Source organism: Mercurialis annua, linkage group LG1-X (genome assembly GCF_937616625.2).
Source record: "Mercurialis annua linkage group LG1-X, ddMerAnnu1.2, whole genome shotgun sequence".
NCBI lineage: Eukaryota > Viridiplantae > Streptophyta > Magnoliopsida > Malpighiales > Euphorbiaceae > Mercurialis > Mercurialis annua.
Genome location: NC_065570.1, coordinates 53,422,321 through 53,444,421, shown reverse-complemented (window position 1 = coordinate 53,444,421; position 22,101 = coordinate 53,422,321). Strand labels below are relative to the sequence as shown.

General features: G+C 35.9%; 1 long non-coding RNA gene and 1 other non-coding gene across 2 annotated transcripts; both read left to right on the top strand.

Annotated features, from left to right (window-relative positions):
- Window positions 1-743: 743 nt before the first annotated feature.
- LOC126682241 (uncharacterized) lies at window positions 744-1,762 on the top strand. Its single transcript, XR_008790120.1, has 2 exons — window positions 744-1,092; window positions 1,585-1,762. It is a non-coding gene; the product is annotated as an uncharacterized LOC126682241 (long non-coding RNA).
- A 9,904-nt stretch (window positions 1,763-11,666) lies between these two features.
- On the top strand, window positions 11,667-11,773 carry LOC126666456 (small nucleolar RNA R71). Its single transcript, XR_007637954.1, has one exon. It is a non-coding gene; the product is annotated as a small nucleolar RNA R71 (small nucleolar RNA).
- Window positions 11,774-22,101: the final 10,328 nt, after the last annotated feature.

The window sequence follows — 22,101 nt, the reverse complement described above, 5'->3', positions numbered from 1 at the left end:
TGAGTTCCGCTACTCTTTAAACTTCATGTTGTTTTTATAAAGTGAATTTCCGGATTTTAAACATCATTTTATTTTATGATTTTCTTGTGTCGGGGTAGACTTGGGTCGCCCGACATGTGATGTAAGCTTGGAAGTCTTAATTGACTCGGCTAAGTACTATTTTTCTTGCTTCTAAGTTGTTTTACAAAATGGTTTGAAAAATTTCCGGACTATGTTTTTAAATGAAACTCAATAGGGCTTAACTTACTATTTGGTTTTGCTTTTGTGATTTATTTAGTGGAGGAATATTTTGAGTTTTCACGATGGTTAGGTGCGTTTTGTTCAGCCTGTTACGAAATTTTTTTGTTGTGTTATACGTCAGTAGTTTTGTTTTAAATTCGAGGACGAATTTTTAATAAGTTGGGGAGAATGTAATATCCCGTATTTTAAATTTTTTTTTTTTATAATAATTATTTTTGCATTCCGTCAAATTTTAAGTAATTTATTATTATTATTATTACATATTTTTATTTAAATTTATTTTAGTCGCTCGTTGATTCGATCGTGGTTTGATTCGTGTTTAGTGTGTGTTATTAATTTGTTTTTTTTTAAAAAAAAAAAGGAGAAAAGAAAGGAAAAAGAAAAGTGTATATATGTAATCTTCTTATGCATGAAATTCATGCATTTCCCTTCCTTATTTTAACGTGGCCCATTGTTTTCTAAAAGAAGAAAAGCCCACACTTTTAATTACATGAATAAGCCACATTCATGTGCTTGAATTTTGCAACAGAAGCCTTCATTCCTTCCTCCCCTATTTAAACGTGCTTCATCTACTGCATTACGTTTCTATTTTTTTTTCTAAACCTAATATTTTCATTCCCTTCTTAACAAACATCAGCCGCCATTCTTCAAGTGTTCTGAGATCATAATCATCATCTTTCATTCTATTATTCGAACCAGCTTTAAATCTGATTGTACTTTGACGGTTCACATCAACTCTGCGATCTCTATCATCGCTACGTTTCGAAATCGATTAAGACCTGTCGACTGTTCGTACTTCAGAGGCGAACCAGAGTTAGATTGCTTGTCAAGTTTCACGTGGAATAGCAAGCAGTGAGTTTATATCTCTATTTACCTCTTTATTAAGCAAATGTATTATTTTATATATATATATATATATATATATATATATATATATATATATATATATATATATATATATGTATAAGCAGCTTTTGAACTGTTTTCGGCATTGTGGATTTGATTTGGAACGTGCTACTCGATGGGCATCATCGGGACTGCGTGCGCACCGGTAATGATTATGGTATTGAGGTAGGTTTGAGATACGTCTCACCTTAGTGAGGGCACCGGTGGAAGATACGTCTCCTGGGCTCACTATTTATTAAGTGATAGTCGGGGATCGGTTATTGAGATACGTCTCACCGACACGACAATGGATTTAAAATTGTGGTTTAGGGTTTCATTGATAATCCATAATGAAAATGTTTTATTAAACGTTTTAAAGGTTTTTAACTTAATAAATGTAAATGGTTATATAAACTCTACTCAGTAAATCTGACCCCGTTGTTTTCCCAAATTTTCCAGGTTTATGATTTGAGCTTTGGTCGATCTCCGTTTCTTCATTTCCGGAGGTTTTTATTTTATTTTCAGAAATAAAGAGTCGAACTGTTTTAAACTCTTAGACCGCAGTAGTAGTATTAGATTACTTATGATTAGTCTTGTACTTATATTTTTAGACTGTTGAATGTTGGTGATTATTTTATTGCTTTTGGCATGATTACAGTATTTATGGTATTTATATTATGTTGCCATACTGTTGGAGTTATAATTTCAGATAAGTATACTCTGAATATACGTTGCTTATTGTACTGCTAGACTAGGCTGAAGTCTCGGTTGCCCCCGAGCATGTGATCTTCTGCAGGTACATTGTTTTAAATGGTATAAGTTGGTTATCCGCAAGGCTAGCTACGGGTTTTGGTACAACCATACCCATACCCTAGCGCCGGTCACGATTCATGAAAATGGGTCGTGACAGATTTGGAACGTGCTACTCGATGGGCATCATCGGGACTGCGTGCGCACCGGTAATGATTATGGTATTGAGGTAGGTTCGAGATACGTCTCACCTTAGTGAGGGCACCGGTGGAAGATACGTCTCCTGGGCTCACTATTTTATTAAGTGATAGTCGGGGATCGGTTATTGAGATACGTCTCACCGACACGACAATGGATTTAGAATTGTGGTTTAGGGTTTCATTGATAATCCATAATGAAATTGTTTTATTAAACGTTTTTAAAGGTTTTCTACTTAATAAATGTAAATGGTTATATAAACTCTACTCAGTAAATCTGACCCCGTTGTTTTCCCAAATTTTCCAGGTTTATGATTTGAGCATTTGTCAATCTCCGTTTCTTCATTCACGGAGGTTCTTTATTTATTTCAGAATAAGAGAGTCGAACTATTTTAACTCTTAGACCGCAGTAGTAGTATTGGATTATTTATGTTTTAGTCTTATACTTATATTTTTAGACTTTTGTTTGTTGATATAGTTCAACTATGATTTTATCAGCTTTGGCATGATTACAGTAATTATGGTATTTATATTATATTGCCATACTGTTGGAGTCATAATTTTAAATAAGTATACTTTCAATAAATGCTGTTTATCTGTACTGCTAGATTAGGCTGAAGTCTCGGTTGCCCCCGAGCATGTGGTTTTCTGCAGGTACATTGTTTTAAATGTTATAAATGGGTTATCCGCAAGGCTAGCTACGGGTTTTGGTACAACCATACCCATACCCTAGCGCCGGTCACGATTCATGAAAATGGGTCGTGACACCTATCAAACCTCCTCACACTTAACCTTTGCTTGTCCTCAAGCAAGAAATAAATCTTACTCTACAAAATATGTTAGAAATCCTTAGCATATAACTTAACAATAAATCAATAAAAGAAATCCCCGACCCTATGAATAATATGAAAAACAACCTTCTAAAACCGACAACTAAATAATGATGCAATCGAATAACAATAATAATTTTATGACATAATTCAATATAACAACGGTTACTAACTCATTAGTACAAGGTCAAATTGAATCACACTTCAAGCTTCACTATCACTTGCGGGACATGGAAAATAATCAATTTCTCACTTAGGCAAATCATAGCACAATTTAATAAAAACTAAGCTAATGGCATTTTCAACAAGTAGGGTATAGAACAAAGAAAGCTCACAATTGAAAACATGAATACTCACCATAAGCTTGCTCATAGTCCCGGACTCCGCTACTTGATTCGGTAATCAACAAAAATCATATGGTCTTTTATTGGGTTGTAATGTGGCTAAGGTAAAGGGTAGGTAAAAAGGTTAAACAAAGGCTAATTATCAACTTAATATACTATTTATTACTACTATTAACTTCTAGGTTGATCTAACTCCGGTTTTGCGTTTATGTGAACTTATAACTTTCTTTTATTTTTGATTTACGCTTTACTCATTGCTTTTTGCAATCTCAGAATTTTTTTTTCTTTTGAAGCTTTTGCTTGCAAATTTCTATCTTTTTTTTCTTTTTCAATCTTTTTTCAAGGCGCAATCTTAATCTTTTAAGCACAATGTAGTTCACTTTTCTCTTTTCACTAATCTCGAGTTATTAATCACCTATATTCATCATAGTCATAACAAATAATATATAAAGTCGATAAGGTAAACAAAAGAGGTAAATCATAGAACGGTAAAGGGTAAAATACGGTAAAAACAATAAAAAGGTTTAAGGCTCAAATTGGTGTAATCTAAGGGATAAAGGGTGGTCTATTTAAGTGGTCTAAAAGAAAGGGTATACCTAATTGCCATAATCATCTAATTGTTGAAAACTCAATCGTGTAACTTTAAACGGACACCGAGCAAGTTCTAGGAATAAAACATGAAATCAACACTCACAACAAGGAAATTAAGCTCAAAACTCTCAAAAGTGTGTAGTGTTATGCCATAAACTCAATTCCTACTTAAATTATGCTACTCATGCCAAAAGTTTAAAAACGACTATAAAAATAAACAATCAACATGTCATGAATCCGCATCAAGTTATTCAATTATGTTTCAACGATTTGAACAAGTCTAAATTTTGAATTCACCCTTATTTTATCGAATTATGTCAACGGATTATTAAGTCATTAAGCAAGCATCGCTTATCAATTGTCGAATTAAGAAAACGCGTTCATACATTCATTGATTCGGGGAAATCTAAGATTGACAAATTAATTAAGATACACACCAAATCAACTAACACTTTCATATTTAAAAGACAAAGATTTAAAGCGATACAAGACCTTGAAATAAACTAATTTAACACCTAATACAATCTACTAAAAAGAAAAATCACAACCTAATAAAAATAAACTAAAACTGAAAATAAAGATAAATCACCGAAAAATAACCCAAACGAAAAATAAATTTTTCTTCCCCCCTCCTCACACTATTTCTAGCTATGTCCCCAAAGCTAAGAAATAAGAAATAAAAATAGAAAAAATTGAAAAGAGTTTGGGTTTAGAAAAACAAATCTCGCTCTAGTCAAAGGCCGGTGGATCCGGTGATGGATAACGCTCTCCGCCGGCGGCATTAAAATAACCCCGAAGAAAATCCTCTTGCCGATTAAGTCGTGCTCGCATTCGATCTTGCCTCCATTGTAGTTGTGCAAGACCAACATGTTGTTCACGCCGGATATCTTCAAGTAATTTTTGGTTAGTTTCCCAACCAACCCGGTTTTGCTCCCATCCGGTCCGGTTTTGCTCAACCAACTCAGAAAACCGTTGGTCAAACCCGGAAACATGAGCCGCTTCTCCGGCTTGAGAAGTTCCCGCGGGTTCCTTCCCCGCTCTTCTTCCTTCTCCTCCTTCTTCTTCCCGTGCTACCTCATCTCGCCGTGTTCGTGCCACCAATCGTACCCTTCTATTATAGGGAATAACTCTTCCCTTCTTCACAAACCCGGCAACATCCAAATGCTTGATATTAAGAGACCGTGCTAGAATGGTCTCAAAAGTTGCCAAAGTAGACGCCGTAGGCATACAATTGTATTTCTCGGCCAAAGCACGAATAATGAAACCATAGCCAATCTTGGATAATTCGGATGGAACTTCCCTCAATCGCTTCAAAAGACGATACGCCGTGTTGACTTGGTAGGCTTCTATCTCCGGATGCAAAATAGCATTCAAAGCTAAAAGATCACTCTTGGCCACCTTCGTATATTCACCACGCCCGCCAAACGAGTGCCCAAACCACTTCACAAACACCACAATAGCGATGTCTTTGATTTCATTAATTTTGGATCCCCTTGTCCGATAATCATCACGATCCGTCAATTCTCTCCATATCTCCACTTGATCAAAATTTTGATCCCAATCTATCAACCCCGTTCCCCTCATTCCAAACATTTCCACCAAATCTTCAACACTAAGTATATGGCTAGTGCTGTTGATGCGGAAAGAAATAGATGAAGGAGAACCGCTAACCGGTTTGAGAGTAGAGAAGAATTCACGAGTAATTTCATCATAAGAGTGATGACTAACCTTTGATAATGCCGATAACCCCAAAATATCCAAATAACGCTCCACCTCATCCTTGATGCCAAGGCTCTCCATATCATCAAAATCGATTTGAAATGGAATTACCATTTCCCTTTCTTTGATACTCAAATATAAATCACCTTCCTCCTCCGTATGGATTTGGAAAGGTGCGTTATAGCGAGTAGTCAATATCGTCGAGGTGTTAACCCGAGATGAGGATGGAGCGGTTGATTTAGTACGTCCCCTTCCCACGGCCGGTAAGGGTGGATTCGCCGCTTCTTGATTTCTCGTGCTTGAACGACGGATTGGTTGATTTTCGGCATTCTTGCTTCGCACCATGATTGCGGAATGAGAATGTTTCTAAAAAATTTGGAGAATAAGAAAAGAAGAATGTTAGAAGAAGAATATGTGTGAAATAAAAAGTAGAAAAATGCAAGGTATTTATAGGAAAAATATAACAAATCTCAAGATTTCCCACCACTAAATTCAAACTCTCCATTTAATAACTTAGATTTGATTTAACGGTTTAGATTGAAACCATATATCAATCCAAGTGAAATTTAAACACTAATGAATGGTTTGGATTGGCCAAGTCATCAATCCAAGTGAAAAATTCAAATTTTTGCAAAGCACAAATCTTAAAGAAACACAAGTTTCAAAAAAAACACAAGTCTCAAAAGAAACACAAGTCCCAAGAAATCTACTACACTTTAATTCAAAATTCAAAATTCAAATTTTTCAAAATTTTTGATGCTTCCCGAACGGAAATAATTTAATCCCGAACGGGATTAGGCTTAATTCTCAGAACTCATTTTTGTCCCGTTCGAAATACTAACGAAACAAGGCAAAATTTCCTTGTTTCCCGAACGGGAATAGGCTTTCCCGAACGGGACAAAGGCAAAATTTGCCTAGTCCCGAACGGGATTACCCATTCACGTTCGAAAAAGTTAGAAGCCGAGGGCTCTTTCTCGAACGGGAATAGTGTGTCCCGTACGGGACAAAGGCAAAATTTGCCTAGTCCCGAACGGGATTAGCCATTCACGTTCGAAAAAAATGGGGGCTGAGGGCTGCTTCCCGAACGGGAATAGCCTTTCCCGAACGGGACAAAGGCAAAATTTTGCCTAGTCCCGAACGGGATTAGCCATTCACGTTCGAAAAAAATGGGGGCTGAGGGCTGGGTTTCGAACGAGAAAGGTTATTTTACGAACGAGAACCTCCTGAAATCTTGTATATACCTGCATAAACACACAAAAACACACCCCGGATTTAAACGGAAATAAATAAACAAATAAAAATTAAATACGCATAAAAAGAAAATAAAATAAATAAAACAAAACACGTAACCTCTCGAGATTGCCTCTCGAGTGCGCTTTATTTTCGGTCAAAAGCTAGACCGTGGCCCGGAATTTATGTAGGAGTGGTGAACGTGATTTGTTCCACTACTTGATCCGTCAAAGGTCCGAGATACGGCTTGCACCGTTGTCCATTTACTTTGAAGATTTCACCACTAGAATTCTCCAATTCCAAAGCTCCATGACTTGCCACCGTTCGAATTTTGAATGGACCGCTCTAACGGGATTTTAATTTCCCGGGAAATAATTTGAGGCGTGAGTTGTAGAGCAAGACAAAAGAGCCCTCCACAAACGTTTTAGGCACGATATGAGCGTCGTGCCATCGTTTCGTCTTTTCTTTGTAAAGCTTGGCGTTTTCATAGGCATTTAACCGAAATTCGTCCAACTCATTGAGTTGAAGCATACGTTTCTCCCCCGCCGCTTTAAGGTCAAAATTGAGCTTTTTAATGGCCCAATACGCTCTATGTTCAAGTTCCACCGGAAGATGGCATGCTTTCCCAAAAACAATACGATATGGAGACATTCCGAGGGGCGTTTTAAAAGCCGTACGATATGCCCATAATGCATCATCTAGTTTCAGTGACCAATCTTTCCTTGTGTTATTAACCGTTTTCTCTAGAATTCTCTTTAGCTCACGGTTAGAGACTTCAACTTGCCCGCTTGTTTGAGGATGGTACGGAGTAGCGACCCGATGATAGACTTTATATTTCCGCATCAAGGCATCGAATTGCCTATTGCAAAAGTGAGATCCACCGTCGCTTATTATTGCTCTAGGAGTCCCGTATCGATTCATCAAACGTTTAAGAAAATCCAACACTACTTTGGCATCGTTAGTGGGTAATGCTTCCGCCTCTACCCATTTTGAAACGTAATCTACGCACACCAATATGTATTGCTTTCCAAACGACATAGGAAAAGGACCCATGAAGTCTATTCCCCACACATCGAAAAGTTCCACCTCTTGAATGTTGGTAAGCGGCATTTCATCTCTCTTAGATATGTTCCCCACTCTTTGGCATCGATCGCAATGACTAACAAAGTCTTTTGCATCGCGAAATAGCGTAGGCCAAAAGAATCCGCACTCTAGCACACGAGCGGCGGTCCTTGATGTACCATAGTGACCCGCATAGTCCGAGGAATGGCATTGACTAAGTATAGGCATCATCTCTTGTAGTGGTACACATCTCCTCAAAATCCCATCTCCACACACCTTGAAGAGGTACGGTTCCTCCCATAGAAACCGTTTAGCATCGCTCAAGAACTTCTTCCTTTGGTGGTAAGTCAAATCCGGTGGCATTATTTCGGAAGATAGATAGTTTGCGATATCCGCATACCATGGCGTTTCCACTTCCGAAAGTACCATCAACATCTCATCCGGAAACGTTTCATTAATCTCTACGCCACTTATAATTGGTTCCGGAATCTCTAACCTTGACAAGTGGTCGGCGACGACGTTCTCCGTTCCTTTCTTGTCGCGAATTTCGATCTCAAACTCTTGCATAAGAAGCACCCATCGGATTAGTCTCGGTTTAGCATCTTGCTTTGCAAAAAGGTATCGAAGGGCCGCATGGTCCGTATAGATGATAACCTTAGAGCAAAGTAAGTACGACCGAAATTTATCCAATGCGAACACCACCGCAAGCATCTCTTTTTCGGTGGTGGTGTAATTGAGTTGAGCACCCGCCAATGTTCGGCTCGCATAGTATATCACGTGAAGCTTTTTCTCCCTCCGTTGCCCCAATACGCACCCAAGTGCTATATCGCTTGCATCACACATGAGTTCGAAAGGAAGAGTCCAATCGGGTGATGAAATAATTGGGGCCGAGATAAGGGCTTCCTTCAACCTAGAAAAAGCAACAAGGCAATCATTAGTAAATTCATAAGGAATATCTTTAACAAGCAAATTAGTTAAAGGACGAGCAATGGAAGAGAAATTTTTGATGAATCGTCGATAAAACCCGGCGTGCCCTAAGAAGGCACGAACTCCCTTTACGGTAGTTGGTGGTGGTAATTTCTCGATGATTTCCGTTTTTTGCTCTATCCACTTCAATGCCGTCCTTGGAGATTTTATGTCCCAAGACAATTCCCTCTTCTACCATGAAATGGCACTTCTCCCAATTCAAGACTAGATTGGTCTCCTCACACCGGGCCAACACTCGTTCAAGATTATTTAAGCACATCTCAAAAGAGTCCCCGAATACCGAAAAATCATCCATGAAGACTTCCATAATATCTTCAATCATGTCGGCGAAGATGGAAGTCATACATCGTTGAAATGTTGCCGGTGCATTACAAAGACCAAAAGGCATCCTCCGATAAGCAAACGTTCCATAAGGACATGTGAAAGTTGTTTTCTCTTGGTCATCCGGGAAGATAAGAATTTGATTGTACCCGGAATATCCATCGAGAAAACAATAATAAGCGTGGCCCGCTACCCGCTCCAACATTTGATCGATAAATGGTAACGGAAAATGGTCCTTCCTTGTCTCCGTATTCAACTTGCGGTAGTCAATACAAACACGCCATCCCGTTACCGTCCTAGTGGAAATTTGCTCACCCTTCTCGTTCTCAATCACCGTCATCCCCCCTTTCTTTGGAACGCATTGAATGGGACTAACCCACGCACTATCGGATATGGGGTATATAATTCCGGCGTCGAGAAGTTTTACTATCTCTTTGTGCACGACCTCCTTCATATTTGGATTCAAACGCCGTTGTCTTTGAGCCGATGCTCTTGACTCATTTTCTAGGTGGATCTTGTGCATGACCACCGAGGGACTAATTCCTCGGATGTCCGAAATTTGCCAACCGATCGCCAATATATGTTGCTTCACCACTTTGACAACTCTCGCTTCTTGTGTTTCTGACAAGTTGTTTGAGATGATGATGGGAAGTGTCATGTTGTCGCCCAAAAACGCATACCGTAAGTGAGATGGTAACGTTTTAAGCTCAACCTTTGGTGGAGAGATAGAAGAAGGTGGTGTCACGCTCTCTCTTCTAATCAAATTTTCGGCTTTCGGCTCATCTTCTTTGGAGTATTCTTCCCCGGAAGTTGCTTGTGCCTCCTCGGAATGGAATATGACTTTTGAAACCGGGAAAAGTTCTTCCACGAATCCATCAATCATATCCAATTTCATGCATTCCACCTCTTCAAAAGTGTTGCGCATAATCCTTTTCATATCAAACTCTACTTTGTCATCATCGATACGCAAAGTTAGTCGTCCGGCGTGCACATCAATCAATGCCCTCCCCGTGTTCATGAAAGGGCGCCCAAGAATCATAGGGCATGTTTTATCCGCCGCATAGTCAAGTACGACAAAATCCACCGGAAAGATGAATTTGTCTACTTTGACTAGAACATCTTCTACCACTCCGTATGGCTTTTTTAGGGAGTGGTCCGCCAATTGAAGCATCATTGATGTTTGCTTCAAAGTTTGATCACCAAAAATATCCCTGAAAAGAAACAAAGGCATTAGATTGATACTTGCCCCTAAATCACATAGACAATTAATTGAATTTAAATCGCCTATTTTGCATGGAATTGTAAAACTCCCTGGGTCCTTAAGCTTGGTGGGCAAGTCACTAAGGATGAGTGAGCTACAATTTTCCGTTAGGGAAATTGTGCCTTTGTCGTCCCAACTCCTTTTCTTCGTTATGATTTCTTTGAGGAACTTCGCGTATTGAGGCATCTCACGCAAAGCATCCGCAAAGCTTATATTGATTTGGAGTTTCTTGAAAATTTCCAGAAATTTATGGAATTTTTGGTTATCCGGCGTCTTCTTCAATCGTCCCGGGAAAGGGACCTTCGGCACAAATGGAGGAGGAGGTGGCGGTTTTATATATGGAAGTTCGGTTACTTCCTCCTCATTTGTTCCCGTTGTTAGATCGATCGCTTTCTCTTTACTTGCATGTGGATCATCAAGTTCTTTCCCGCTTCGGAGTTCAATGGCTTTTACTTGCTCCCTTGGATTTGACTCCGTTGTAGACGGTAAACCCCCTTGAGCTCTATTTTGAAGCGAGATGGCAAGTTGAGAAATTTGAGTCTCGAGATGGTGATTGACGGAAGCTTGGTTCTTAAAACCGGTTCTAACTTCCTCAATAAGCTTGTCAATCTTGCTCCCCTCATCCGTATTCTGATTTTGAAAACCGGGTGGGGGTTGTGGTCGGTAGTTGTTGAAGTTGCCTTGGTTTTGTGGACCACGGTTTCCTCCTTGAAAATTTGCTCCTCCCATATTTGGGTTGGCATTGGCTTGACCCGCATTTTCCCTCCACGAAAAATTAGGATGATTCCTCCACCCCGGATTATAGGTGTTGGAATATGGGTCATTGCCTTGCCTTTGCCCATTGACATAGTTGACTTGCTCATTTGAGTTTTGATGTAGGACGGGGCAATCCATTCCCGAATGATCGTGCCCATCACAAGTCTCGCAACCCATTTGAACTACCGCAAGTTGAGCATTCCTTTGATTTGCTTGTTGTTTGTACATCTCGAGTTGTGCTAGAAGTGTCGCATTCTTCGCTTTCATTGCTTCAAATTCTTGGGTTTGCTCGAGGGTCATTATACCCTTTTGAGGTGGTTGCCTCAACCGCTCGGTTGACCAAGAACAACTATTTGTAGCGAGTTCCTCTAGCAAGTTATTGGCCTCATCATAAGTTTTCTTCATAAGTGATCCTCCCGATGCCGCATCAATCGTTGCCCGTGTAGCCTCATTGGTACCATTGTAGAAAATAGAGACAAGATGCTCCCTTCCTAGATGATGATGCGGACAATTTCTTTGAAGCTCTTTGAAGCGTTCCCAAGCTTGGTATAGAGATTCACCATGTAATTGGAGAAAATCTATAATTTCCTTGGTCATCCTCGCGGTCTTACCCATAGAGAAATACTTATTGAGAAAAGCTTGTGCCAATTGCTTTCATGTTGTGATTGAGGTGCTTGGAAGTGATTGAATCCAATTCCTCGCTTTATCCCTCAAAGAGAAAGGAAAAAGACGAAGCTTGATTTGATCCTCCGTCACATTATGGATTTTGAATGTGTTGCATACCTCCGTGAATTTTGAAAGATGGGCGTTTGGATCCTCGCGTTCCAACCCATAAAATTGACAACGACTCTCAAGTAGTTGAATCGTTCCCGGCTTGATTTCAAAATTGTTAGCGAGTATAGGAGGTGCAAAGCATCCATAGTTGGCGTTGTCTACGTTGGGTAAGAAGAATTCACCCAAGGTACGTCTTGCGGGAAGAGGGGCAACCCTCTCGTTTGGCCTAAGAGCTAGGCCATCATGTAGTGGTGGTGGAACAATCCCCTCGTGATTCAACGGAGGGTTACGGTCGTCCTCCATTGTTTTGGATTTCCGCGCTGTTTTTCGGATACTTCTTTCGAAGGATGTTAAATCTGACTGAAACGGTTCTAACGGTTTTCTGGCACGTCGTGTATTAGGCATACACTAACCAAAACTCCTGCGCAAACACAAACAAGAAAACCAACGTAAAATCCAAGAATCACAAAGTATAAAAATAACTAAAATTAAATAGAACTAACTCAATCTAAGAATAAGATACTTTTAATTAATTTAATTGCAATTGCTCCCCGGCAACGGCGCCAAAAACTTGTTGGCAAATAATCGCAAGTGTACGATATCGCTCAAGTAATATAACTTGGAAGACCAAGTATCGATCCCACAAGGAACAATGAACTAAACAACTAATTTCTAATATTCTTTAATTGGCTAGTAGGAAAATAAATGGATTTGTGTAAACTAATTATAATCTAACGTGAATTAACTCAAGTAATTTAGACTAAAAATCTGAAATCAAACAAATAAATTGAAGTTTAAACAATAATGGTAAAAAGCTCAAGGATTGATAATTCCAAGTGAACTAGTAGAAGAATGGATCAAAATTTATCTAGTGATTTTATTATGAATCGAGCTATTCTAATGCACCGAATCCCGCTCTCTCAAGCCTCAAAGATTCAAATAAAATCACAACCTAATTAGCTAATCAATTATTAACTTGCTCTCACAATATTAAAACTGAATTAAATAACTAAATTGTAATTATGAAGCAAACTCAACGACTACCTAAATTCCAACCCGCTCTCACGGTGTTTTCCTCTAAGTTTTTAATTACCTATGTCTATTTAATTAACAATCTCTCAATTAGTTAATTAAACACAAAATCATGAACTAAGTAATCAAATTAATTCAAGCATTAATCTTAGTAATTAAAACACAATTTTACTCACTTAATAAATCCTAATCCAATTCGAAAACTAATCTAAGTGTTCATATCAATCCCCGAACAAAGGATTTAGTTACACATGCTTAAACTTAAATTAAACAAAGAAGAAGATGAAGAATTAAACATAATTAGAATAATAAATACCGGAGTTGTCAATTTCGGGAGAATCGTCTAGATTAAACTTGAAATCTTCACAATTGTTCTTTGCAGAAACTAATAATAAACTACTTATAAACTGCTGAGAAATAGAAGCTAAAACGCTATTTTAAGAGAATGAAAATAAAACTAAAGTAGTCTAAATTATTCTACGTATTAAATTGAGTCTAGTACAAGGTCTTTATATAGTAGGAGAAGTTCCGGAGTCTTCTAATTCGTATTACAAACCAATTTGTAATAGGAATTATAATTGTAATTGGAGGAGGAATTTCAATCCAACTCAAAATCTGCTGCACGTGTATTTTCCTTCTTTCCCGTTCGGGAAGCCATAGTTCCGTTCGTGACATGCCCAATTTTCTTCTTTCCCGAACGAAACTATCTTTCACGTTCGAAAAAACTGTAGACCGAAAGCTTTGAGATCTGATTCCTTCTTGAGTCCCGAACGGGACAAGGCTTTTTCGTTCGGGACTCATGCTCACTCTGCATGGTTTCCGTTCGTGAAACCTCTTTTTCGAACGGGAACAACCCCTTTTTTCCTCAATCTCGTTCGTGAACTTCAATTCCTTCGTTCGCAAGCTACGCTTTTTACTCGTACACGCAATCCACCATAAATTTTGCCCCAAATAGTCGTTTTTCACCTAATTTCCACTGGAACACTAACAAACACCATTAAACGTAAAAACGCCAAATAATGTATAAAAACAATACTACACATGATGAAAACCGAGTAAAATCGACCCTAAATATAGGAGTAAAATACTCCTATCAATGTCCCAATAAGATTTGTAAAAATTCCCAGTAAACCCATCTGGACCTAGGGCACTATGAGGATCCATAGCAAACACAGTTTCTCTGATCTCATTCAAAGAAGGGCATTGGGCCATAATCGCATTATCTTCATCTGTCACCAAAGCAGGAATAACCGATTTAATCAGATTGATATCAGATGATGAGGAGATATCTGACCTGAATAATGATTCATAATAACTAAGGATGTGATTATCTATAGCTGATTTATCATCAGTGATTGAACCATTAATATTCAGCTGTTGAACCCCCTTATTTGGCTTTTTTCTAGCAAACTGCTGGTGGAAAAATGCTGAATTTCTGTCTCCAGATTGAAGCCACTTAACCCTGCTTCGTTCCTTAAGAAAAATCTCCTTTTGCTTTAGACACACATCTAAAGTTTCATGAGCATGGAGCTCTTGACGATGGAGATCTTCAGAAAATCCATTCACAGCGAAATCTGATTGGATGGCAGCTAATGAAGCATTAGCACGTTCAATGTTCTTGTCCAAATGCCCGAAAACATCACGGTTCCACCCCCTAAGACCCGTCCTTAAACGCTTCAGCTTTGCTCCTAAAATCTGCATCGGGTTGGCATCCTCGACTGCATTGTACCAACTTCTAGAAATAAATTCCCGAAGATTTGGATGAGTAACCCACATAGCCTGAAAACGAAATCTGGAAATTGGCCTGATGAGAGACCCACAATTGAGCAAAAGTGGATTATGATCTGAGTGATGACGAGGAAGAGTAGAACATCCAATCTCTGTCCAAAAACTAAAGAACTCCATATTTCCCAGGGCTCTATCTAGACGGCATTCCACTCTGTGACTGCCACGTCTACCATTGCACCAAGTATAAAAGGCCCCTCTTGTAGGAATATCAGAGAGGTTGCAATCATCCATGAAGTTTTTGAAATCGCGACATGAACCAGAGGCCGGAGCAGATCCCGTTTTTTCATGGGCTCCTAGGAGGGCATTAAAATCACCAATGACACACCAGCTGACCGAAGAAGATAACTGATGTAATTCGTTCCAAAGATCCCTTATCCTGATACTACAAGTACTTCCATAAATAAAAGAGATTCTTTGCGTAGTAGTTGCCATACTAATGTCTATAGTAACATGTTGAGAATGCATAATAACAACTATTGGAGGAGGCAGATTGGTTTTACCCATAACCCATATAGAAGGCAATGCAGAATTGTTCAATGCAACAATTGAGTAGTTTAAACTATTCCAGAAAGATGATGGAATAGTTGTGAAAGCCACCATAGGCTCAACCAGACACAAATAATCAGGATTATAAAGATTGCAATAGGAGTAAATAGTGCGTTGAGTATTAGAGTTACCCAAACCTCTACAATTCCAGAAGATTATCTTCATAAATTAAGCTTTTTTGGTTTCTTGGTTATTCTTTTTGAAAGAGTAACCTTATATTTGTGTTTTGAAGATTGTTTTCTCTGAACCATCTTCCATTTGTCTTCTTCCTCCATGATATCAGCCCATGAGCTATCTTTGTAGCATTTGCCTTAGTTGGACAGTCAGAACAGCTCGGAGCAGTCTCCTGTAACTCCTCATCATTGCCTGCATCATCTTTCTCAAAATCTTCTGGAGCAGAGGGGACTTTTGGATCAGTCACCTCTGTGACACTTGTTGTCTCTTGAATACCTGCATCTGAAACCTCTTGATGGTTCAATTTCTCAGGTTCTTCAACAATAGCAACAACTAACTTATTATGTTCTTCCAAAGTAACAACATTCTCAATAGTTGATTTACTTAAATCTGATTGAAGTTGTTTGAATGCATTTGAAACTAGAATTTCTGTGGCTTTTGGCTTCCAATTCTTCTGTTTCTGCAGTTTCTCTGGCTGGTTTTTTGGGTGACTCTCCATGCTCGGTTTAGCCGCCCATCGGCAATTTTTATGCATATGACCAATGTTAGAACATATATTGCAAAAAGATGGTAAATTTTCATAAACAATATCTATGAAGAAACTCTTACCAATGCGCTCAATCATAAGACTTTCTGGCAGTGAAGTAGACAGATCCACATCAATTAGAACCCGAGCATAGTGACCGAATTCACCATTAGCTGTTGCTTGATCAATCTTCAAGGGGACTCCGATTCCTCTTGCTATTGAAGAAAGAATTTGTGAATGCCAATACTCCCAAGGTAGTTTGTAGAGACGAACCCAAATCTGGGCATTGGTTGTTCTCTGTATGGAAGGGTCAAAATCTGGTGACCAGGGTTGTAGGCGAAGAGTGCCTGGTTTAAGAGCAATTACACCTTTCCCCCAAATTGCATTCTTTTCCTCTATGGTATTTAGGATAACATGATAATATCCCCTCCCCATATAGATAAGTTTCCATTCTGATTTGAGGTTCCAGACTGATGTGAGTTTCTTCTTAAGATCAAAGAGTTTCCAAGGTGATTCCCCTTTTGCGAGAACAATTCTGGCTATCAAAGCATTTTTGCAGAGGGGAAGTTGTTGTTCGTAAACTGTTTGATTGATTTTGATGGCAATAAACCCTCCTTTATCCGACTTGACACAATCATCAATGGTGGAATCAATGATCAATTTGTTTCCTGAGACAATTTTAGCATATGATAGATTGTTTGTTTGTTTAACACATCCTGTGTGTTCTTTTGGAATAGGTGCAACAATAGGTATGGATGGCGAAAACATGGAGGCATGACTGAGATAATTATCAGGTGAAATCATGGTGGTGGCTTTACTTTTGATTATGGCGGCGTTCATGGCTTAAGCGGCGCTAGGTCATGATGAGAATCATGTGTGATTTACTTTATTTGTGACCAATTCAGATCTAGTTTATTTTAGTTAGTACTCTAATTTTTTAGTTAGTACTCTAATTTTAATAATTATCTTAACACAATAGTTTATTTTAGTAAGCATTCTAATATTTAAAATTATTTTAATAATTTATAATTTATAATTTATAATTATACTTTATAAAGTGAAAAGAACGTTAACTTAAATGTGTTTGTTTATGAGTGAGCACTAAGAAAAATTTTATTTGAATTTTTTTGGAAGCATGTAATATAATACGTTCAATAGTTTACTCGAAGAATATTATAAATTTTTTGTTGCTATGACGATTTTGTTAAGCTGTATCCTATAACATGTTTTAGTTGAGTAGATTACTATATAGTAAGTAGTTTTAATTATAATAGGAGTCATTAGTTTAGTTAATATTCCTAATCCAATTGAAAGTTTGTATTGTTATTATTCAAATTAGCAAAGAGTTTGTTTATTATTATTATTATTATTATTATTATTATTATTATTATTATTATTATAGAGTTAGAATTTTGATTGAATTAGGAAAAGAGCTAGAGTTTTAATTTGATTAGAAGATTTATTAATAAATTAATTATTTTATAATTTATTAAGGACATTATCGTAAATGTGCCTATCCCCCTCCCATCCGTACTTTTATATATAGTATAGATATATAATTACTAGATTAACAAGCGAAAGTGTTGTAATATAGTGAAAATTGAAAATAATAAAATTGTATTTTCTTTCCCATTGTCTGGGAAAGAACAAATCAAAACATTTATAAGAGAAAATTTTTTATTTGGATTTGGACTCGAGAGGGGTGCCTATTTTTGTGAATGAGGAGTTAAATCCTTACTGATTAACCATACATGCTCGTAGTCCAGCTTGGCTTGGTTCGATTCGACTATTATTATTTTTGATTTTATTTTTTATAACACAAAAACTATTGGTATTCAAGAGTCCTTTAATTTGCTTAACTCTTGTAACCTATGCATACAAAACTACGATTTTCTTTGACAATAAATTACAACAATAATTATTTTTATTACTGTTTTAATTAATTTCATTATAAATAGAGGCATTGTCTTCCTCTTCAAAATACACTTGAACACAACTATTTTTACACAAACTGAATTTTTTCAAACAATAAGAGAAAGAGTGTTATAGAGCGTGTAGTACAGTCCAGTACTATCGTATTGTTTAGTTGTTTTATCCTAAAGGTGACGTGGTTGACATACTGTTTGGATTAAGAGAGACAGAACCGCAAAACTATTTTTACAAAAGCGGCCTAATTTGCGACTCAGCCAGTAGTATCAATATTTGATATTTTTATAATTCTGTAATTTTACCGAATTGTCTCAACAGAAAGTGATTGTTAAAATGTATTAAAAAGCAAATATTCATATATATTTAAAATGGATGTGGATGCTCTCAATTATTATTCGAAATTATCCCAAATTGCTAGAATCAATAATTTGAATAGTTAGTTTAGGCTTAATCACTAAAAAATCTCAAGTTTCTCATGATCAACTTTTAAAAGGCTTAATTACTTAAAAATCATCCACCTTTAGTTTTTTTTCGTTTATACCCTAACCTAGGAAAAATTTGAGTTGTACCCTTATTTGGATTTTTATGTTTCACCTCTACCCCAATTCAAAAAAAATTATTGAAAACAACTAAATACAAGAATTATTCCATACTATTTTCTATTAAAAGGAATGCAAACAAGTTTTTTATTTTTGAAAATGTTTAAATACGTCCTGAAAATTAATATTTTTTTTCATTTAAAAAAAATAAAAAATAAAAAAATGCTTCCGTCGAACCTGCCGCCTGACTTCCTCGGATCCACACTCGACCTTAAATCCGCTGTTGATCTCCTTCCATGGAAGGAGGAAATTATATTCCTCTTTCCATGGAAGGAAGAACATTGTTCCTCCTTCTTTTGAAAGGAGGAATGGATCTCTTCCTCCTTTAAAAAAGGAAGAACAGATTTGTTCCTCCTTCAATAGGAGGAACAACTGTTCCTGCTTCAATGGAAGGAGGAGTAGCTGCTCCTCCTTTCGATGGTCCTGCGTCCGTCTGATAATTTTTTTAAAATAAATTTATTTTATTTTGTTTGAAAGTCATTTTTTACGATTTTTAATTATAAACATTTATTAATAATTAGTATAACTTATTTAAAAAAAATTATTATAATTTGTTAAATGTTATGAGGAAAAATGTGTTTTTGTACTAATAATAACTTTAACGTCTAATTAAAATATATATTAAAAATAAAGGATTATTTTAAATTTTTTTCAAATGAAAAGAGGTTAATTTGATTCCTCGGGATAGAGGTGAAACATGAGAACCTAAATAAGGGTACAATTGAATTTTTTACTAGGTCAGGGTATAAACGAAAAAAAGTTAAAGGTGAGTGGTTTTTAAGTAATTAGGCCATTTTTAAAACATCAATGTTAATTTAATTTTGATAAATTTCAAATTTAGCAAACTAACTAATCTTTTTGATTTTTATGATTTATGACCAAACCTAATATTTTCCACTCAAAAAATGCTTATCAAAATTATGTTACAATTAACGAAATTAAAACTTTAGTCAAAAATAAAAATAAAACGATTAAAATTATTTATATTTGAATTGAATATTTTGGCTGCAATTAAAATAAATGTATCAGCTAGGTAGCACAAAAACGGAAACGGAAAACGGAAACGACATGAAACAGACACGGAAAAACAACAAATTTTTAAAATGAAGGACACAAAATGTGGGGAAACGTGTAAATAATAAAAAATAGAGATATATTTATAATATTAGAAATTATAAAATATTATATATATTAAATTTTATGCCAATGAATAAAATAAATTAAACATAATTAAATCCAATAAAAATAAGAAAATAGTTTTATTGTAGATAAAGTAAATAATAAAAATTGTGGGTAATTGATTTAAAAATTATTAATTGAGAACTTTTTAGTTTTTTTATTACTATATAATTTTTTTTCATTTACGGAAACGGTTCGAAATGTTTCCTTATGAGTCTACAAGAGTTTCCGGTTTCTGAAACGTTTTCGAAACGGACACGCAATTTTGTCAAAGTTTCCGTGCTTCGTATCAGAGTTAGAATAAAAATTAACGTTTCTAAAAAATTACTCCCTCCGCCCATTTTTAGTTGTCGCTTTAGGCTAAATTGCTAAGATTAAGAAAGTGCTTCTTTTGTCTTAAATTATAAACATAAAGACTACTATAACCCTATTTATAAACTCCACTATTGAAAAATTTAGTTTTAAAAATAGAATTATTAACCCACTATTGGATGATTTAGTTTTGAAAATTGAACTATCATTTAATGAAGTGATTTAATAAGAAGGTCAAATTTGGAATACTAGTGTAAAAGTCACATAGAAATCCTAAAATAACAACTATTGATGGACAAAAATATTTGTCTAAAGCGACAACTAAAAATGGACAAAGGGAGTATACCATTAATAGAAAATGAAAACGTTGATTTTTTTTTTAAATGATCAAACATTTAGTTTATCATAAATCCCTCACTATAAAAACTGAATTTGATATTCATTTGTCACATGAGGTTTTTGCTTAGTACATGAATACAATTTTCTAGACGAAGTAGTCGAATAATATGCATGCATCTTAATTTTTCTTTGCTTCCAGATTGCAATCAACCTATCACATACGTTACCTCTCGACGTTGATGGGGTTAATTAGAATTTTCTTTCTATGAAGCAGGATTGAACTTCGAATTTTAGAATCTTTCCAAATTTAATTATATCCAAGTGTTCAAACCATAAATTTTAATATTTTTATTGAATAGGCAGCTCACCTCTTACCATCTATTTTTCAGGAGATAGGCCTCATTTATTTAGGTTCGTGCAGTCAGTTGATTAGTCTTATTAGGTGGGTTAACGGTGTCATCTGAATTTAAATTTTATTTAAGTATAAGTTTCAATTTTCTATGAAAAATTAATTATTATTTTTGAAATTAGTATTTAGCTTTTTTTAAAAAAAAATTCATCGGATCTCATTAAATTGAATATGAAACAGTTACATTTGTAAGAAACTCGGGATAATTTGAAAACTAAACCCGATGACCTGACATGGAATAAATAACATGTTGCATGATTCGCAGACCTTACTTACGAAAATAAAAATAAATTATTAACTGTTTCGCGAATTAAGTGCAGTTTTCAATCACTCTTCGTTCGAACTTCTCCAAACACCCACAAACTCACAGCATCTGATTCAATCAACACTTGATATATCTCCTTCTAAAAAAGAGACAACAACTCCTTCTAAAAAGGAGACAACAAACCTTTCACATAGAAAGGACAACAAACCTTTTATAAAAAAAAAGACAAAATAATACATTCAAAAAGAAGAAAAACAATAAAAAATGAATAAAACTAGTATAGCTCATAGACGAATCCATTTTATTAACTAAAGATCTTCAATCTATCGTCGATTCTTGATAATTGAATTGCGCTTCGTGATAAATTTTAATCCGTCAGAAAAATGAAAAAGAATTGACTATTTATTATATTCTATGAAATTCAAATAACATAAACAAAAGGGGGTGGCTACCGTCAATAGAAAAATTAAGCCATTGACGGCTGCCGAAGAAAAATTTAGCTTCTGTTTAAAAATTGATATTTATAAATTTAAAAAAATTGTATCATTTTAAGGTCGTTAATTAATGACCGAATAAAGAGATTTTTGAGATTGTATTTTGAGTTATGGTTTTATTATATTTTTTTGAGAGGGGGGCTACATATATAATTATTTTTATAAATGTATAAGAATACCTCTCTAGAAGCTAGTAAATTCAACTAACATCGTAAGTTTGTCGGCTAACAAATAATTAATTATCTTTTCAGTAAAATACTCTATAAAAGTATGAAAAGTGCATGCATCATTGCATATTACTGTGTGTATGTGTATATATAAAGTAACAGACAATTTTATTAATTTCTTTCGATATGTATATTGTTAAGAAAAAGTTTGATTTTTTAACAGGAATATGTTTTCCTCATCACTTATAAAATGGATAATTAATTCTGAAGGTGTCTAAACTATTATTTTATTATATTCTGTGATCAAATTTTATTTCGTTTTATTGTAATTGCTAAAATTTAATTTTATTAAGTTGTTCATCTAGAATGCTGATGCGGCAATTAAATTTTACCTG